Here is a 24,127-nt window from a genome sequence, read left to right on the forward strand (position 1 = left end):
CCTTCCCCATAAACTGAAACCCCTTCCCCACACACTGAAACACCTTCCCCACACAATGAAATCCCATCCAAACACACTGAAACACCTTCCCCACACTCTGAGACCCCTTCCCCACACACTGAAACACCTTCCACGCACACTGCAACCCTTCCCCACACACTGAAACCACTTCCCCACACACTGAAACATCTTCCACACACTGAAACAGCTTACCCACACACTGAAACCCATTCCGCACGCACTGAAACCCCTTCCCCACACACTGCAACACATCCCCACACACTGAAACACATTCCCCACACACTGAAACACCTTCCCCACACACTGAAACCCCTTCCGCACATACTGAAACACCTTCCCCACACATTGAAACACATCCCCACACACTGAAACACATCCCCACACGCTGAGACACCTTCCCCATAAACTGAAACTCCTTCCCCACACACTGAAACACATTCCCCACACATTGAAACCCATCCACACACACTGAAACACCTTCCCCACACACTGAAACACTTCCCCACACACTGAAACACATCCCCCCACACTGAAGCACATCCCCACGCACTGAAACACCTTCCCCACACACTGAAACCCCTTCCCCACACACTGAAACCCCTTTCCCACACACTGAAACACCTTCCCCACACACTGAAACCCCTTCCCCACACACTGAAACACCTTCCCCACACACTGAAACAACTTCCCCACACACTGTAACCACTTCCCCACACACTGATACACCTTCCCCACACTCCAAAACAACTTCCCCACACACTGAAACCCCTTCCCCACACACTGAAACCCCTTCCCCACACACTGAAACACCTTCCCCACACAATTAAATCCCATCCAAACACATTGAAACACCTTCCCCACACACTGAAACCCATTCCCCAAACACTGAAACACATTCCCCACACACTGAAACACCTTCCCCACACACTGTAAACACCTTCCGCACACACTGAAACAATTTCCCCACACACAGAAACCCTTCCCCACACACTGTAACACATTCCCCACACACTGAAATCCCATCCACAACACTGAAACCCTTCCCCACACTCTGAGACCCCTTCCCCACACACTGAAACACCTTCCACACACACTGAAACCCTTCCCCACACACTGAAACCCCTTCCCCACACACTGAAACACCTTCCCCACACACTGAAACAGCTTACGCACACACTGAAACCCATTACGCACGCACTGAAACCCCTTCCCCACACACTGCAACACATCCCCACACACTGAAACACCTTCCCCACACACTGAAACACCTTCCCCACACACTGAAACCCCTTCCGCTCATACTGAAACACCTTCCCCACATTCTGAAACACATCCCCACACACTGAAACACATCCCCACATGCTGAGACACCTTCCCCATAAACTGAAACCCCTTCCCCACACACTGAAACACCTTCCCCACACATTGAAACCCATCCACACACACTGAAACACCTTCCCCACACATTGAAACCCTTCCCCACACACTGAAACACATCCCCCCACACTGAAGCACATCCCCACGCACTGAAACACCTTCCCCACACACTGAAACCCCTTCCCCACACACTGAAACCCCTTCCCCACACACTGAAACACCTTCCCCACGCACTGAAACCCCTTCCCCACACACTGAAACACCTTCCCCACACACTGAAACAACTTCCCCACACACTGAAACCCCTTCCCCACACACTGAAACACCTTCCCCACACTCCAAAACATCTTCCCCACCCACTGTAACCCCTTCCCCACACACTGAAACCCCTTCCGCACATACTGAAACACATTCCCCACACACTGAAACACATCCCCACACACTGAAACACATCCCCACACACTGAAACACCTTCCCCATAAACTGAAACCCCTTCCCCACACACTGAATCCCATCCACACATACTGAAACACCTTCCCCACACACTGAAACCCTTCCCCACACACTGAAACACATCCCCCACACACTGAAGCACTTCCCCACGCACGGAAACACCTTCCCCACACACTGGGACACCTTCCGCACACACTGAAACAACTTCCCCACACACTGAAACACCTTCCGCACACACTGAAATGCCATTCAAACACTCTGAAACACCTTCCCCACACACTGAAACACCTTCCCCACACACTGAAACACCTTCCCCACACACTGAAACACGTTCCGCACACACTGAAACAACTTCCCCACACACTGAAACACCTTCCCCACACACTGAAACCCCTTCCCAACACACTGAAACTCCTTCCCCACACACTGAAACAACTTCCCCACACACAGAAACCCTTCCCCACACACTGAAACCCCTTCCCAACACACTGAAACACCTTCCCCACACACTGAATCACGTTCCCCACACACTGCAACACCTTCCCCACACACTTAAACACCTTCCACACACACAGAAAACCTTCCCCACACACTGAAACCCTTCCCCATACTCTGAAACCCCTTCCCCACACACTGAAACACCTTCCTTATAAACTGAAACCCCTTCCCCACACACTGAAACACCTTCCCCACACACTGAAACCCATCCACACACACTGAAACTCCTTCCCCACACACTGAAACCCTTCCGCACACACGGAAACAGCTTCCCCACACACTGAAACACCTTCCCCACACAATGAAATCCCATCCAAACACACTGAAACACCTTCCCCACACTCTGAGACCCCTTCCCCACACACTGAAACCCCTTCCGCACATACTGAAACACTTTCCCCACACACTGCCACACATCCCCACACACTGAAACACCTTCCCCACACACTGAAACACCTTCCCCACACACTGAAACCCCTTCCGCACATACTGAAACACCTTCCCCACACATTGAAGCACATCCCCACACACTGAAACACATCCCCACACGCTGAGACACCTTCCCCATAAACTGAAACCCCTTCCCCACACACTGAAACACATTCCCCACACACAGAAACCCATCCACACACACTGAAACACCTTCCCCACACACTGAAACCCTTCCCCACACACTGAAACACATCCCCCCACACTGAAGCACATCCCCACGCACTGAAACACCTTCCCCACACACTGAAACCCCTTCCCCACACACTGAAACCCCTTCCCCACACACTGAAACATCTTCCCCACACACTGAAACCCCTTCCCCACAGACTGAAACACCTTCCCCACACACTGAAACAACTTCCCCACACACTGAAACCCCTTCCCCACGCACTGATACACCTTCCCCACACTCCAAAACACCTTCCCCACACACTGAAACCCCTTCCCCACACACTGAAACCCCTTCCCCACACACTGAAACACCTTCCCCACACAATGAAATTCCATCCAAACACACTAAAACACCTTCCCCACACACTGAAACGGATTCCCCAAACACTGAAACACCTTCCCCACACACTGAAACACCTTCCCCACACACTGAAACACCTTCCGCACACACTGAAACAACTTCTCCACACACAGAAACCCTTCCCCACACACTGTAACACATTCCCCACACAGTGAAATCCCATCCACCACACTGAAACACTTCCCCACACTCTGAGACCCCTTCCCCACACACTGAAACACCTTCCACACACACTGAAACCCCTTCCCCACACACTGAAACACCTTCCCCACACACTGAAACAGCTTACGCACACACTGAAACCCATTCCGCACGCACTGAAACCCCTTCCCCACACACTGCAACACATCCCCACACACTGAAACACCTTCCCCATAAACTGAAACCCCTTCCCCACACACTGAAACACCTTCCCCACACACTGAAACCCTTCCCCACACACTGAAACACATCCCCCCACACTGAAGCACATCCCCACGCACTGAAACACCTTCCCCACACACTGAAACCCCTTCCCCACACACTGAAAACCCTTCCCCACACACTGAAACACCTTCCCCACACACTGAAACCCCTTCCCCACACACTGAAACACCTTCCCCACACACTGAAACAACTTCCCCACACACTGAAACCCATTCCCAACACACTGAAACTCCTTCCCCACACACTGAAACAACTTCTCCACACACAGAAACCCTTCCCCACACAGTGAAACCCCTTCCCAACACACTGAAACACCTTCCCCACACACTGAAACACCTTCCCCACACACTTAAACACCTTCCACACACACAGAAAACCTTCCCCATACACTGAAACCCCTTCCCCACACACTGAAACCCTTCCCCATACTCTGAAACCCCTTCCCCGCACACTGAAACACCTTCCCCATAAACTGAAACCCCTTCCCCACACACTGAAACACCTTCCCCACACACTGAAACCCATCCATACACACTGAAACACCTTCCCCACACACTGAAACCCTTCCGCACACATGGAAACAGCTTCCCCACACACTGAAACACCTTCCCCACACAATGAAATCCCATCCAAACACACTGAAACACCTTCCCCACACACTGAAACCCATTCCCCAAACACTGAAACACCTTCCCCACACACTGAAACACCTTCCCCTCTCACTGAAACACCTTCCGCACACACTGAAACTACTTCCCCACACACAGAAACCCTTCCCCACACACTGTAACACATTCCCCACACACTGAAATCCGATCCACCACACTGAAACCCTTCCGCACATACTGAAACACATTCCCCACACACTGAAACACATCCCCACACACTGAAACACATCCCCACACACTGAAGCACCTTCCCCATAAACTGAAACCCCTTCCCCACACACTGAATCCCATCCACACATACAGAAACACCTTCCCCACACACTGAAACCCTTCCCCACACACTGAAACACATCCCCCACACACTGAAGCACTTCCCCACGCACTGAAACAGCTTCCCCACACAATGAGACACCTTCCGCACACACTGAAACAACTTCCCCACACACTGAAACACCTTCCCCACGCACTGAAATCCCATTCAAACACACTGAAACAGCTTCCCCACACACTGAAACCCATTCCCCAGACACTGAAACACCTTCCCCACACACTGAAACCCATTCCCCACACACTGAAAGACCTTCCCCACACACTGAAACACCTTCCCCACACACTGAAACACCTTCCGCACACACTGAAACAACTTCGCCACACACAGAAACTCTTCCCCACACACTGAAACCCCTTCCCAACACACTGAAACACCTTCCCCACACACTGAAACACCTTCCCCACACACTGCAACACCTTCCCCACACACTTAAACACCTTCCACACACACAGAAAACCTTCCCCACACACTGAAACCCCTTCCCCACACACTGAAACCCTTCCCCCTACTCTGAAACCCCTTCCCCACACACTGAAACACCTTCCCCATAAACTGAAACTACTTCCCCACACTCTGAAACACCTTCCCCACACACTGAAACCCATCCACACACACTGAAACATCTTCCCCACACACTGAAACCCTTCCGCACACACGGAAACAGCTTCCCCATACACTGAAACACCTTCCCCACACAATGAAATCCCATCCAAACACACTGAAACACCTTCCCCACACACTGAAACCCATTCCCCAAACACTGAAACACCTTCCCCACACACTGAAACACCTTCCCCACACACTGAAACACCTTCCGCACACAGTGAAACAACTTCCCCACACACAGAAACCCTTCCCCACACACTGTAACACATTCCCCACACACTGAAATCCCATCCACCACACTGAAACCCTTCCCTACACTCTGAGACCCCTTCCCCACACACTGAAACACCTTCCACACACACTGAAACCCTTCCACACACACTGAAACCCCTTCCCCACACACTGAAACAGCTTCCCCACACACTGAAACCCATTCCGCACGCACTGAAATCCCTTCCCCACACACTGCAACACATCCCCACACACTGAAACACCTTCCCCACACACTGAAACACCTTCCCCACACACTGAAACCCCTTCTGCACATACTGAAACACCTTCCCCAGACACTGAAACACATCCCCACACACTGAAACACATCCCCACACGCTGAGACACCTTCCCCATAAACTGAAACCCCTTCCCCACACACTGAAACACATTCCCCAAACATTGAAACCCATCCACACACATTGAAACACCTTCCCCACACACTGAAACCCTTCCCCACACACTGAAACACATTCCCCCACACTGAAGCACATCCGCACGCACTGAAACACCTTCCCCACACACTGAAACACCTTCCCCACACACTGAAACCCATTTCCCACACACTGAAACACCTTTCCCACACACTGAAACCCCTTCCCCACACACTGAAACACCTTCCCCACACACTGAAACAACTTCCCCACACACTGAAACCCCTTCCCCACACACTGAAACACCTTCCCCACACTCCAAAACACCTTCCCCACACACTGAAACCCCTTCCCCACACACTGAAACCCCTTCCCCACACACTGAAACACCTTCCCCACACAATGAAATCCCATCCAAACACACTGAAACACCGTCCCCACACACTGAAAGCCATTCCCCAAACACTGAAACACCTTCCCCACACACTGAAACACCTTCCCCACACACTGAAACACCTTCCGCACACACTGAAACAACTTCCCCACACACAGAAACCCTTCCCCACACACTGTAACACATTCCCCACACACTGAAATCCCATCCACCACACTGAAACCCTTCCCCACACTCTGAGACCCCTTCCCCACACACTGAAACACCTGCCGCACACACTGAAACCCCTTCCCCACACACAGAAACACCTTCCCCACACACTGAAACAGCTTACCCACACACTGAAACCCATTCCGCACGCACTGAAACCCCTTCCCCACACACTGCAACACATCCCCACACACTGAAACACCTTCCCCACACACTGAAACACCTTCCCCACACACTGAAACCCCTTTCGCACATACTGAACCACATTCCCCACACACTGAAACACATCCCCACACACTGAAACACATCCCCACACGCTGAGACACCTTCCCCATAAACTGAAACCCCTTCCCCACACACTGAAACACCTTCCCCACACATTGAAAACCATCCACACACACTGAAACACCTTCCCCACACACTGAAACCCTTCCCCACAAACTGAAACACATCCCCCCACACTGAAGCACATCCCCACGCACTGAAACAACTTCCCCACACACTGAAACACCTTCCCCATAAACTGAAACCCCTTCCCCACAAACTGAATCCCATCCACACATACTGAAACACCTTCCCCACACACTGAAACCCTTCCCCACACACTGAAACACATCCCCCACACGCTGAAGCACTTCCCCACGCACGGAAACACCTTCCCCACACACTGAGACCCCTTCCGCACACACTGAAACAACTTCCCCACACACTGAAACACCTTCCCCACACACTGAAATCCCATTCAAACACTCTGAAACACCTTCCCCACACACTGAAACCCATTCCCCACACACTGAAACACCTTCCCCACACACTGAAACACCTTCCCCACACACTGAAACACCTTCCGCACACACTGAAACAACTTCCCCACACACAGAAAAACTTCCCCACACACTGAAACCCCTTCCCAACACACTGAAACACCTTCCCACACACTGCAACACTTTCCCCACACACTTAAACACCTCCAACACACACAGAAAACCTTCCCCACTCACTGAAACCCCTTCCCCACACACTGAAACCCTTCCCCATACTCTGAAACCCCTTCCCCACACACTGAAACACCTTTCCCATAAACTGAAACCCCTTCCCCACACACTGAAACACCTTCCCCACACACTGAAACCCATCCACACACACTGAAACACCTTCCCCACACACTGAAACCCTTCCACACACACGGAAACAGCTTCCCCACACACTGAAACACCTTCCCCACACAATGAAATCCCATCGAAACACACTGAAACGCCTTCCCCACACACTGAAACCCCTTCCCCACACACTGAAACCCCTTCCGCACACACGGAAACACCTTCCCCACACACTGAAACCCCTTCCCCAAACACTGAAACACCATCCGCACACACTGAAACAACTTCCCCACACACTGAAACCCCTTCCCCACACACTGAAACACCTTCACCACACTCTAAAACACCTCCCCCACACACTGAAACCCCTACCCCACACACTGAAACCCCTTCCGCACATACTGAAACACATTCCCCACACACTGAAACACATCCACACACACTGAAACACATCCCCACACACTGAAACACCTTCCCCATAAACTGAAACCCCTTCCCCACACACTGAAACACCATCCGCACACACTGAAACAACTTCCCCACACACTGAAACCCCTTCCCCACACACTGAAACACCTTCACCACACTCCAAAACACCTCCCCAAACACTGAAACCCCTTCCCCACACACTGAAACCACTTCCGCACATACTGAAACACATTCCCCACACACTGAAACACATCCCCACACACTGAAACACATCCCCACACACTGAAACACCTTCCCCATAAACTGAAACCCCTTCCCCACAAACTGAATCCCATCCACACATACTGAAACACCTTCCCCACACACTGAAACCCTTCCCCACACACTGAAACACATCCCCCACACACTGAAGCACTTCCCCACGCACGGAAAAACCTTCCCCACACACTGAGACCCCTTCCACAAACTGAAACAACTTCCCCACACACTGAAACATCTTCCCCACACACTGAAATCCCATTCAAACACACTGAAACACCTTCCCCACACACTGAAACCCATTCCCCACACACTGAAACACCTTCCCCACACACTGAAACACACTCCCCACACACTGAAACACCTTCTGCACACACTGAAACAACTTCCCCACACACAGAAACCTTTCCCCACACACTGAAATCCCTTCCCAACACACTAAAACCCCTTCCCCACTCACTGAAACACCTTCCCCACACAATGAAATCCCATCGAAACACACTGAAACACCTTCCCCACACACTGAAAGCCATTCCCCAAACACTGAAACACCTTCCCCACACACTGAAACACCTTCCCCACACACTGAAACACCTTCCGCACACACTGAAACAACTTCCCCACACACAGAAACCCTTCCCCACACACTGTAACACATTCCCCACACACTGAAATCCCATCCACAACACTGAAACCCTTCCCCACACTCTGAGACCCCTTCCCCACACACTGAAACACCTTCCGCACACACTGAAACCCTTCCCCACACACTGAAACCCCTTCCCCACACACTGAAACACCTTTCCCACACACTGAAACAGCTTACCCACACACTGAAACCCATTCCGAACGCACTGAAACCCCTTCCCCACACACTGCAACACATCCCCACACACTGAAACACCTTCCCCACACACTGAAACACCTTCCCCACACACTGAAACCCCTTCCGCACATACTGAACCACATTCCCCACACACTGAAACACATCCCCACACACTGAAACACATCCCCACACGCTGAGACACCTTCCCCATAAACTGAAACCCCTTCCCCACACACTGAAACACCTTCCCCACACATTGAAAACCATCCACACACACTGAAACACCTTCCCCACACACTGAAACCCTTCCCCACACACTGAAACACATCCCCCCACACTGAAGCACATCCCCACGCACTGAAACACCTTCCCCACACACTGAAACCCCTTCCCCAAACACTGAAACCCCTTCCCCACATACTGAAACACCTTCCCCACACACTGAAACCCCTTCCCCACACACTGAAACCCTTCCCCACACACTGAAACAACTTCCCCACACACTGAAACCCCTTCCCCACTCACTGAAATACCTTCCCCACACTCCAAAACACCTTCCCCACACACTGAAACCCCTTCCCCACACACTGACACCCCTTCCGCACATACTGAACCACATTCCCCACACACTGAAACACATCCCCACACACTGAAACACATCCCCACACACTGAAACACCTTCCCCTTAAACTGAGACCCCTTCCCCACAAACTGAATCCCATCCACACATACTGAAACACCTTCCCCACACACTGAAACACTTCCCCACACACTGAAACACATCCCCCACACACTGAAGCACTTCCCCACGCACGGAAACACCTTCCCCACACACTGAGACCCCTTCCGCACACACTGAAACAACTTCCCCACACACTGAAACACCTTCCCCACACACGGAAATCCCATTCAAACACTCTGAAACACCTTCCCCACACACTGAAACCCATTCCCCACACACTGAAACACCTTCCCCACACACTGAAACACCTTCCCCACACACTGAAACACCTTCCGCACACACTGAAACAACTTCCCCACACACAGAAACCCTTCCCCACACACTGAAACCCCTTCCCAACACACTGAAACACCTTCCCACACACTGCAACACTTTCCCAACACACTTAAACACCTCCAACACACACAGAAAACCTTCCCCACTCACTGAAACCCCTTCCCCACACACTGAAACCCTTCCCCATACTCTGAAACCCCTTCCCCACACACTGAAACACCTTCCCCATAAACTGAAACCCCTTCCCCACACACTGAAACACCTTCCCCACACACTGAAACCCATCCACACACACTGAAACACCTTCCCCACACACTGAAACCCTTCCACACACACGGAAACAGCTTCCCCACACACTGAAACACTTTCCCCACACAATGAAATCCCATCCAAACACACTGAAACGCCTTCCCAACACACTGAGAACCCTTCCCCACACACTGAAACCCCTTCCGCACACACTGAAACACCTTCCCCACACACTGAAACCCCTTCCCCACACACTGAAACACCATCCGCACACACTGAAACAACTTCCCCACACACTGAAACCCCTTCCCCACACACTGAAACACCTTCCCCACACTCCAAAACACCTCCCCCACACACTGAAACCCCTTCCCCACACACTGAAACCCCTTCCGCACATACTGAAACACATTCCCCACACACTGAAACACATCCCCACACACTGAAACACATCCCCACACACTGAAACACCTTCCCATTAAACTGAAACCCCTTCCCCACATTCTGAATCCCATCCACACATACTGAAACACCTTCCCCACACACTGAAACCCTTCCCCACACACTGAAACACATCCCCCACACACTGAAGCACTTCCCCACGCACGGAAAAACCTTCCCCACACACTGAGACCCCTTCCACACACTGAAACAACTTCCCCACACACTGAAACATCTTCCCCACACACTGAAATCCCATTCAAACACACTGAAACACCTTCCCCACACACTGAAACCCATTCCCCACACACTGAAACACCTTCCCCACACACTGAAACACACTCCCCACACACTGAAACACCTTCTGCACACACTGAAACAACTTCCCCACACACTGAAACACATTCCGCAAACACTGAAACACCTTCACCACACACTGAACTCCCTTCCCCACACACTGAAACCCCTTCTGCACACAGTGAAACCCCTTCCGCACACACTGAAACACCTTCCCCACAAACAGAGACCCCTTCCCATCACACTGAAACACCTTCCTCACACACTGAAACACCTTCCCCACAAACTGAAATCCCATCCCCATGCACTGAAACCCTTCCCCACACTCTGAGACCCCTTCCCCACACACTGAAACACCTTCCCCACACACTGAAACTCCTTCCCCACACACTGAAACACCTTCCCTACAAACTGAAACCCCTTCCCCACACACTGAAACAACTTCCCCACAGACTGAAACCCTTCCCCACACACTGAAACCCCTTCCCAACACTCTGATACACTTCCACACACACTGAAACCCCTTCCCGACACACTGAAACACCTTCCCCACACACCGAAACACCTTCCCCACAAAGTGAAACCCCTTCTGCACACACTGAAACACCTTCCTAAAAGACTGAAACATCTACCCCACACACTGAAACCCCTTCCGCACACACTGAAACACCTTCCCCACACAATGAAAACCTACCCCACACACTGAAACCCCTTCAGCACACACTGAAACACCTTCCCCACACCCTGAAACCCTTACCCACACACTGAAACCCTTTCCCCACACACTGAAACCCCTTCCCCACACACTGAAACACCTTCCCCACACACTGAAACACCTTCCCCACACACTGAAACCCCTTCTGCACACAGTGAAACACCTTCCCCACACACTGCAACACATCCCCACACACTGAAACACCTTCCACACACTCTGACGCACCTTCCCCACACACTGAAACACTACCCCAAACACAGAAACCCATTCACCACACACTGAAACACATTCCCCACACACTGAAATACTTCCAAAGACACTGAAACACATTCCCAACACACTGAAAACCCTTCCCCACACACTGAAACGCCTTCCGCACACACTGAAACCCCTTCTGCACAAACTGAAACACCTTCCCCACACACTGAAACCCCATCCCAACACACTGAAATCCCTTCCGCACATACTGAAACATCTTCCCCACACACTGAAACCCCTTCCCCACACACTGAAACCCATTCCGCACACAGTGAAACCATTCCCCACACACTGAAAAACCTTCCCCACACACTGAAACACATCCCCTCACACGGAAACCCATTCCGCACACACTGAAACACATCCCCACACACTGAAACCCCTTCCCCACACGCTGAAACACCTTCAGCACACACTTAAACACCTTCCCCACACACTGAAACCCCTTCACGACACACTGAAACACATCCCCACACAATGAAACCCCTTCCCCACACACTGAAACCCCTTCCGCACACTCTGAAACACCATCCCCACACACTGAAACCCCTTCCCCACACACTGAAACCCCATCTGCACACACTGAAACACCTTCCGCACACACTGAAACACATTCCCCACACACTGAAACCCCTTCCCCACGCACTGAAACACATCCCCACACACAGAAACACCTTCCCCACACACTGAAATCCCTTCCCCACACACTGAAATCCCTTCCACACATACTGAAACACCTTCCCCACACAATGAAACCCCTTCCCCACACACTGAAACCCCTTCCGCACATAGTGAAATCCTTCCCCACACACTGAAACACCTTCCCCACACACTGAAACACATCCCCACACACGGAAACCTCTTCCCCACACACTGAAACACATCCCCACACACTGTATCCCCTTCCCCACACAGTAAAACCCTTCCCCACACAATGAAATCCCTTCCCCACACAATGAAACACATCCTCACACACTGAAACCCCTTCCCCACACACTGAAACCCGTTCCGCACACACTGAAACACCATCCCCACAAACTGAAACCCCTTCCTCAAACACAGAAACCCCTTCTGCACGCACTGAAACGCCTTCCGCACACACTGAAACACCTTGCCCACACACTGAAACCCCTTCCCCACACACTGAAACCCCTTCCGCACACACTGAAACACATTCCCCACACACTGAAACCCTTCCCCACACACTGAAACACATCCCCACACAGTGAAACACATCCCCACACACTGAAACACCTTCTCCACACACTGAAACCACTTCCCCACACACTGAAATACATTCCCCACACACTGAAACCCATCCCCACACACTGAAACACATTCCCCACACACTGAAACCCTTCCCCACACACTGAAACACATCCACACACACTGAAGCACATCCCCACGCACTGAAACACCTTCCCCACATCGTGAGACACCTTCCCCACACACTGAAACAACTTCCCGACACTCTGAAACACCTTCCCCAGACACTAAATTTCCATCCAAACACACTGAAACCCTTACCCACACTCTGAGACCCCTTCCCCACACACTGAGACACCTTCCCCACACACTGAAACACCTTCCCCTCACACTGAAACACCTTCCCCACACAAAGAAACCCTTCCCCACACTCTGAAACCCCTTCCCCACACACTGAAAACCATCCCCACCCACTGAAACCCCTTCCGCACACACTGAAACACCTATAGCACACACTGAAACCCCTTCCCCACACACTGAAACACCATCCCCACACACTGAAATTACCTTCCCCACACAATGAATCATCTTCCCCACACACTGAAGCCCCTTCCGCACACACTGAAACACCTTCCCCACACACTGCAAACATTACCCACACACTGAAACTCCTTCCCCACACACTGTAACACCTTCCCCACAAACTGAAATCCCTTCCCCACACACTGAAACACCTTCCCCACATACTGAAACCCTTCCCCACACACTGAAACCCCTTCCCAACACACTGATACACTTCCACACACACTGAAACCCCTTCCCCACTCACTGAAACACTTCACCACATACTGAAACACCTTCCCCACACACTGAAACAACTTCCCGACACTCTGAAACAACTTCCCCAGATACTGAAATCCCATCCAAACACACTGAAACCCTCACCCACACTCTGAGACCCCTTCCCCACACACTGAAACACCTTCCCCACACACTGAAACACCTTCCCCACACACTGAAACACCTTCCCCACACACTGAAACCCTTCCCCACACTCTGAAACCCCTTCCCCACACACTGAAACCCTTCCCCACCCACTGAAACCCCTTCCGCACACACTGAAACACCTACAGCACACACTGAAACACCTTCCCCACACACTGAAACACCATCCACACACACTGAAATACCTTCCCCACACAATGAATAATCTTCCCCACACACTGAAACACCTTCCCCACACACTGAAAACCTTACCCACACACTGAAACTCCTTCACCACACACTGTAACACCTTCCCCACAAACTGAAACCCCTTCCCCACACACTGAAACACCTTCCCCACAGACTGAAACCCTTCCCCACACACTGAAACCCCTTCCCAACACACTGATACACTTCCACACACACTGAAACCCCTTCCCCACACACTGAAACACCTTCACCACACACTGAAACACCTTCCCCACACACTGAAACCCCATCCCGACACACTGAAACACCTTCCCCACACACCAAAACACCTTCCTCACAAACTGAAACCCCTTCCCCACACACTGAAACCCGTTCCGCACACACTGAAACACCATCCCCACAAACTGCAACCCCTTCCCCAAACACAGTGAAACCCCTTCTGCACGCACTGAAACGCCTTCCGCACACACTGAAACACCTTGCCCACACACTGAAACCCCTTCCCCACACACTGAAACTCCTTCCCCACACACTGTAACACCTTCCCCACAAACTGAAACCCCTTCCCCACACACTGAAACACCTTCCCCACAGACTGAAACCCTTCCCCACACACTGAAACCCCTTCCCAACACACTGATACACTTCCACACACACTGAAACCCCTTCCCCACACACTGAAACACCTTCACCACACACTGAAACACCTTCCCCACACACTGAAACCCCTTCCACACACACTGAAAAACTTCCCCATACTCTGAAACCCCTTCCCCACACACTGAAACACCTTCCCCATAAACTGAAACCCCTTCCCCACACACTGAAACACCTTCCCCACACATTGAAACCCATCCACACATACTGAAACACCTTCCCCACACACTGAAACACCTTCCCCACACAATGAAATCCCATCCAAACACACTGAAACACCTTCCCGACACACTGAAACCCATTCCTCAAACACTGAAACACCTTCCCCACACACTGAAACACCTTCCCCACACACTGAAACATCTTCCGCACACACTGAAACAACTTCCCCACACACAGAAACACTTCCCCACACACTGTAACACATTCCCCACACACTGAAACCCCATCCAATCACACTGAAACCCTTCCCCACACTCTGAGACCCCTTCCCCACACACTGAAACACGTTCCCCACACACTGAAACACCTTCCCCACACACTGAAACACCTTCCCCACTCACAGAAACGCTTCCCCACACACTGAAACCCCTTCCGCACACACTGAAACCATTCCCCACGCACTGCAACCCCTTCCCCACACATTGAAACACTTTCCCCACACACTGAAACACCTTCCCCACACACTGAAACACATTCCCCACACACAGAAACCCTTCCCCACACACTGAAACCCCTTTCCCAACACACTGAAACCCTTCCCCACACACTGAAACCCCTTCCCCACACACTGAAACTCCTTCACCACTCACTGAAACCACTTCCCCACACATTGAAATACCTTCCCCACACACTGAAACCCCTTCCGCACACACTGAAACGCTTACCCACACACTGAAACCCCTTTGCCACACACTGAAATCCTTCCCCACATACCGAAACCCCTTCCCCACACACTGAAATACCTTTACCACACACTGAAACACCTTCCCCACACACTGAAACCCCTTCTGCACACACTGAAACGCCTTCCGCACACACTGAAACAACTTACCCACACACTGAACCTCCTTCCCCACACACTGAAACCCCTTCCCCACACACTGAAACCCCTTCCCCACACTCTGAAACACCTTCCCCACACACTGAAACACATCCGCACACAGTGAAACCACTTCCCCACACACTGAAACCCGTTCCGCACACAGTGAAACACCTTCACCACACACTGAAATCCCTTCCCCACACACTGAAACCCCTTCTGCACACACTGAAACCCCATCCGCACACACTGAAACATCTTCCCCACAAACAGAAACCCCTTCCCCACACACTGAAACACCTTCCTCACACACTGAAACACCTTCCGCACACACTGAAATCCCATCCCCACACACTGAAACCCTTCCCCACACTCTGAGACCCCTTCCCCACACACTGAAACACCTTCCCCACACACTGAAACTCCTTCCCCACACACTGAAACACCTTCCCCACACACTGAAACCCCTTCCCCACACACTGAAACACGTTCCCCACAGACTGAAACCCTTCCCCACACACTGAAACCCCTTTCCAACACACTGAAACACTTCCCCACTCACTGAAACCCCTTTCCCACACACTGAAACCCCTTCTGCACACACTGAAACCCCTTCCGCACATACTGAAACAACTTACCCACACACTGAACCTCCTTCCCCACTCACTGAAACACCTTCCCCAGACACTGAAACCCCTTCCCCACAGACTGAAACACCTTCCGCACACACTGAAACACCTTCCCCACACACTGAAACACATCTGCACACAGTGAAACCACTTCCCCACACACTGAAACACATTCCGCAAACACTGAAACACCTTCACCACGCACTGAACTCCCTTCCCCACACACTGAAACCCCTTCTGCACACAGTGAAACCCCTTCCGCACACACTGAAACACCTTCCGCACAAACAGAGACCCCTTCCCCACACACTGAAACACCTTCCTCACACACTGAAACACCTTCCCCACAAACTGAAATCCCATCCCCATACACTGAAACCCTTCCCCACACTCTGAGACCCCTTCCCCACACACTGAAACACCTTCCCCACACACTGAAACTCCTTCCCCACACACTGAAACACCTTCCCTACAAACTGAAACCCCTTCCCCACACACTGAAACACCTTTCACACAGACTGAAACCCTTCCCCACACACTGAAACCCCTTCCCAACACTCTGATACACTTCCACACACACTGAAACCCCTTCCCGACACACTGAAACACCTTCCCCACACACCGAAACAACTTCCCCACAAAGTGAAACCCCTTCTGCACACACTGAAACACCTTCCTAAAAGACTGAAACATCTACCCCACACACTGAAACCCCTTCCGCACACTCTGAAACCACATCCCCACACACTGAAGCACCTTCCCCACACAATGAAAACCTACCCCACACACTGAAACCCCTTCAGCACACACTGAAACACCTTCCCCACACCCTGAAACCCTTACCCACACACTGAAACCCTTTCCCCACACACTGAAACCCCTTCCCCACACACTGAAACACCTTCCACACACACTGAAACACCTTCCCCACACACTGAAACCCCTTCTGCACACAGTGAAACACCTTCCCCACACACTGCAACACATCCCCACACACTGAAACACCTTCCACACACTCTGACGCACCTTCCCCACACACTGAAACACTACCCCAAACACAGAAACCCATTCACCACACACTGAAACACATTCCCCACACACTGAAATACTTCCAAAGACACTGAAACACATTCCCCACACACTGAAAACCCTTCCCCACACACTGTAACGCCTTCCGCACACACTGAAACCCCTTCTGCACAAACTGAAACACCTTCCCCACACACTGAAACCCCATCCCAACACACTGAAATCCCTTCCGCACATACTGAAACACCTTCCCCACACACTGAAACCCCTTCCCCACACACTGAAACCCATTCCGCACACACTGAAACACATCCCCACACACTGAAACCCCTTCCCCACACGCTGAAACACCTTCAGCACACACTTAAACACCTTCCCCACACACTGAAACCCCTTCACGACACACTGAAACACATCCCCACACAATGAAACCCCTTCCCCACACACTGAAACCCCTTCCGCACACTCTGAAACACCATCCCCACACACTGAAACCCCTTCCCCACACACTGAAACCCCATCTGCACACTCTGAAACACCTTCCGCACACACTGAAACACATTCCCCACACACTGAAACCCCTTCCCCACGCACTGAAACACATCCCCACACACAGAAACACCTTCCCCACACACTGAAATCCCTTCCCCACACACTGAAATCCCTTCCACACATACTGAAACACCTTCCCCACACAATGAAACCCCTTCCCCACACACTGAAACCCATCCCCACACACTGAAACCACACCCCCACACACTGAAACCCCTTCCCCACACACTGAAACACATCCCCACACACGGAAACCTCTTCCCCACACACTGAAACACATCCCCACACACTGTATCCCCTTCCCCACACAGTAAAACCCTTCCCCACACAATGAAATCCCTTCCCCACACAATGAAACACATCCTCACACACTGAGTCCCCTTCCCCACACACTGAAACCCGTTCCGCACACACTGAAACACCATCCCCACAAACTGAAACCCCTTCCCCAAACACAGAAACCCCTTCTGCACGCACTGAAACGCCTTCCGCACACACTGAAACACCTTGCCCACACACTGAAACCCCTTCCCCACACACTGAAACCCCTTCCGCACACACTGAAACACATTCCCCACACACTGAAACCCTTCCCCACACACTGAAACACATCCCCACACAGTGAAACACATCCCCACACACTGAAACACCTTCTCCACACACTGAAACCACTTCCCCACACACTGAAATACATTCCCCACACACTGAAACCCATCCCCACACACTGAAACACATTCCCCACACACTGAAACCCTTCCCCACACACTGAAACACATCCACACACACTGAAGCACATCCCCACGCACTGAAACACCTTCCCCACATAGTGAGACACCTTCCCCACACACTGAAACAACTTCCCGACACTCTGAAACACCTTCCCCAGACACTAAAATCCCATCCAAACACACTGAAACCCTTACCCACACTCTGAGACCCCTTCCCCACACACTGAAACACCTTCCCCACACACTGAAACACCTTCCCCACACACTGAAACACCTTCCCCACACACTGAAACCCTTCCCCACACTCTGAAACCCCTTCCCCACACACTGAAAACCATCCCCACCCACTGAAACCCCTTCCGCACACACTGAAACACCTATAGCACACACTGAAACCCCTTCCCCACACACTGAAGCCCCTTCCGCACACACTGAAACACCTTCCCCACACACTGCAAACATTACCCACACACTGAAACTCCTTCCCCACACACTGTAACACCTTCCCCACAAACTGAAATCCCTTCCCCACACACTGAAACACCTTCCCCACATACTGAAACCCTTCCCCACACACTGAAACCCCTTCCCAACACACTGATACACTTCCACACACACTGAAACCCCTTCCCCACTCACTGAAACACTTCACCACATACTGAAACACCTTCCCCACACACTGAAACAACTTCCCGACACTCTGAAACAACTTCCCCAGATACTGAAATCCCATCCAAACACACTGAAACCCTCACCCACACTCTGAGACCCCTTCCCCACACACTGAAACACCTTCCCCACACACTGAAACACCTTCCCCACACACTGAAACACCTTCCCCACACACTGAAACCCTTCCCCACACTCTGAAACACCTTCCCCACACACTGAAACCCTTCCCCACCCACTGAAACCCCTTCCGCACACACTGAAACACCTACAGCACACACTGAAACACTTCACCACACACTGAAACACCATCCACACACACTGAAATACCTTCCCCACACAATGAATAATCTTCCCCACACACTGAAACACCTTCCCCACACACTGAAAACCTTACCCACACACTGAAACTCCTTCCCCACACACTGTAACACCTTCCCCACAAACTGAAACCCCTTCCCCACACACTGAAACACCTTCCCCACAGACTGAAACCCTTCCCCACACACTGAAACCCCTTCCCAACACACTGATACACTTCCACACACACTGAAACCCCTTCCCCACACACTGAAACACCTTCACCACACACTGAAACACCTTCCCCACACACTGAACCCCCATCCCGACACACTGAAACACCTTCCCCACACACCGAAACACCTTCCTCACAAACTGAAACCACTTCCCCACACACTGAAACCCGTTCCGCACACACTGAAACACCATCCCCACAAACTGCAACCCCTTCCCCAAACACAGTGAAACCCCTTCTGCACGCACTGAAACGCCTTCCGCACACACTGAAACACCTTGCCCACACACTGAAACCCCTTCCCCACACACTGAAACTCCTTCCCCACACACTGTAACACCTTCCCCACAAACTGAAACCCCTTCCCCACACACTGAAACACCTTCCCCACAGACTGAAACCCTTCCCCACACACTGAAACCCCTTCCCAACACACTGATACACTTCCACACACACTGAAACCCCTTCCCCACACACTGAAACACCTTCACCACACACTGAAACACCTTCCCCACACACTGAAACCCCATCCCGACACACTGAAACACCTTCCCCACACACCGAAACACCTTCCTCACAAACTGAAACCCCTTCCCCACACACTGAAACCCGTTCCGCACACACTGAAACACCATCCCCACAAACTGCAACCCCTTCCCCAAACACAGGAACCCCTTCTGCACGCACTGTAACGCCTTCTGCACACACTGAAACACCTTGCCCACACACTGAAACCCCTTCCCCACACACTGAAACCCCTTCCGCACACACTGAAACACATTCCCCACACACTGAAACCCTTCCCCACACACTGAAACACATCCCCACACAGTGAAACACATCCCCACACACTGAAACACCTTCTCCACACACTGAAACACATCCCCTCACACGGAAACCCATTCCGCACACACTGAAACACATCCCCACACACTGAAACCCCTTCCCCACACGCTGAAACACCTTCAGCACACACTTAAACACCTTCCCCACACACTGAAACCCCTTCACGACACACTGAAACACATCCCCACACAATGAAACCCCTTCCCCACACACTGAAACCCCTTCCGCACACTCTGAAATACATTCCCCACACACTGAAACCCATCCCCACACACTGAAAAACATTCCCCACACACTGAAACCCTTCCCCACACACTGAAACACATCCACACACACTGAAGCACATCCCCACGCACTGAAACACCTTCCCCACATAGTGAGACACCTTCCCCACACACTGAAACAACTTCCCGACACTCTGAAACACCTTCCCCAGACACTAAAATCCCATCCAAACACACTGAAACCCTTACCCACACTCTGAGACCCCTTCCCCACACACTGAAACACCTTCCCCACACACTGAAACACCTTCCCCACACACTGAAACACCTTCCCCACACACTGAAACCCTTCCCCACACTCTGAAACCCCTTCCCCACACACTGAAACCCTTCCCCACCCACTGAAACCCCTTCCGCACACACTGAAACACCTATAGCACACACTGAAACCCCTTCCTCACACACTGAAACACCATCCCCACACACTGAAATTACCTTCCCCACACAATGAATCATCTTCCCCACACACTGAAGCCCCTTCCGCACACACTGAAACACCTTCCCCACACACTGCAAACATTACCCACACACTGAAACTCCTTCCCCACACACTGTAACACCTTCCCCACAAACTGAAACCCCTTCCCCACACACTGAATCACCTTCCCCACATACTGAAACCCTTCCCCACACACTGAAACCCCTTCCCAACACACTGATACACTTCCACACACACTGAAACCCCTTCCCCACTCACTGAAACACTTCACCACACACTGAAACACCTTCCCCACACACTGAAACAACTTCCCGTCCCTCTGAAACACCTTCCCCAGATCCTGAAATCCCATCCAAACACACTTAAACCCTCACCCACACTCTGAGACCCCTTCCCCACACACTGAAACACCTTCCCCACACACTGAAACACCTTCCCCACACACTGAAACACCTTCCCCACACACTGAAACCCTTCCCCACACTCTGAAACCCCTTCCCCACACACTGAAACCCTTCCCCACCCACTGAAACCCCTTCCGCACACACTGAAACACCTACAGCACACACTGAAACCCCTTCCCCACACACTGAAACACCATCCCCACACACTGAAATACCTTCCCCACACAATGTATAATCTTCCCCACACACTGAAACACCTTCCCCACACACTGAAAACCTTACCCACAAACTGAAACTCCTTCCCCACACACTGTAACACCTTCCCCACAAACTGAAACCCCTTCCCCACACACTGAAACACCTTCCCCACAGACTGAAACACTTCCCCACACACTGAAACCCCTTCCCAACACACTGATACACTTCCACACACACTGAAGCCCCTTCCCCACACACTGAAACACCTTCACCACACACTGAAACACCTTCCCCACACACTGAAACACTTCCCCACACTCTGAAACCCCTTCCCCACACACGGAAACCCTTCCCCACCCACTGAAACCCCTTCCGCACACACTGAAACACCTATAGCACACACTGAAACCCCTTCCCCACACACTGAAACACCATCCCCACACACTGAAATTACCTTCCCCACACAATGAATCATCTTCCCCACACACTGAAGCCCCTTCCGCACACACTGAAACACCTTCCCCACACACTGAAAACATTACCCACACACTGAAACTCCTTCCCCACACACTGTAACACCTTCCCCACAAACTGAAACCCCTTCCCCACACACTGAAACACCTTCCCCACATACTGAAACCCTTCCCCACACACTGAAACCCCTTCCCAACACACTGATACACTTCCACACACACTGAAACCCCTTCCCCACTCACTGAAACACTTCACCACATACTGAAACACCTTCCCCACACACTGAAACAACTTCCCGACACTCTGAAACACCTTCCCCAGATACTGAAATCCCATCCAAACACACTGAAACCCTCACCCACACTCTGAGACCCCTTCCCCACACACTGAAACACCTTCCCCACACACTGAAACACCTGCCCCACACACTGAAACACCTTCCCCACACACTGAAACCCTTCCCCACACTCTGAAACCCCTTCCCCACACACTGAAACCCTTCCCCACCCACTGAAACCCCTTCCGCACACACTGAAACACCTACAGCACACACTGAAACCCCTTCCCCACACACTGAAACACCATCCACACACACTGAAATACCTTCCCCACACAATGAATAATCTTCCCCACACACTGAAACACCTTCCCCACACACTGAAAACCTTACCCACACACTGAAACTCCTTCCTCACACACTGTAACACCTTCCCCACAAACTGAAACCCCTTCCCCACACACTGAAACACCTTCCCCACAGACTGAAACCCTTCCCCACACACTGAAACCCCTTCCCAACACACTGATACACTTCCACACACACTGAAACCCCTTCCCCACACACTGAAACACCTTCACCACACACTGAAACACCTTCCCCACACACTAAAACCCCATCCCGACACACTGAAACACCTTCCCCACACACCGAAACACCTTCCTCACAAACTGAAACCCCTTCCCCACACACTGAAACCCGTTCCGCACACACTGAAACA

This window comes from Heterodontus francisci, chromosome 11 (genome assembly GCF_036365525.1).
Source record: "Heterodontus francisci isolate sHetFra1 chromosome 11, sHetFra1.hap1, whole genome shotgun sequence".
Taxonomy (NCBI): Eukaryota; Metazoa; Chordata; class Chondrichthyes; order Heterodontiformes; family Heterodontidae; genus Heterodontus; species Heterodontus francisci.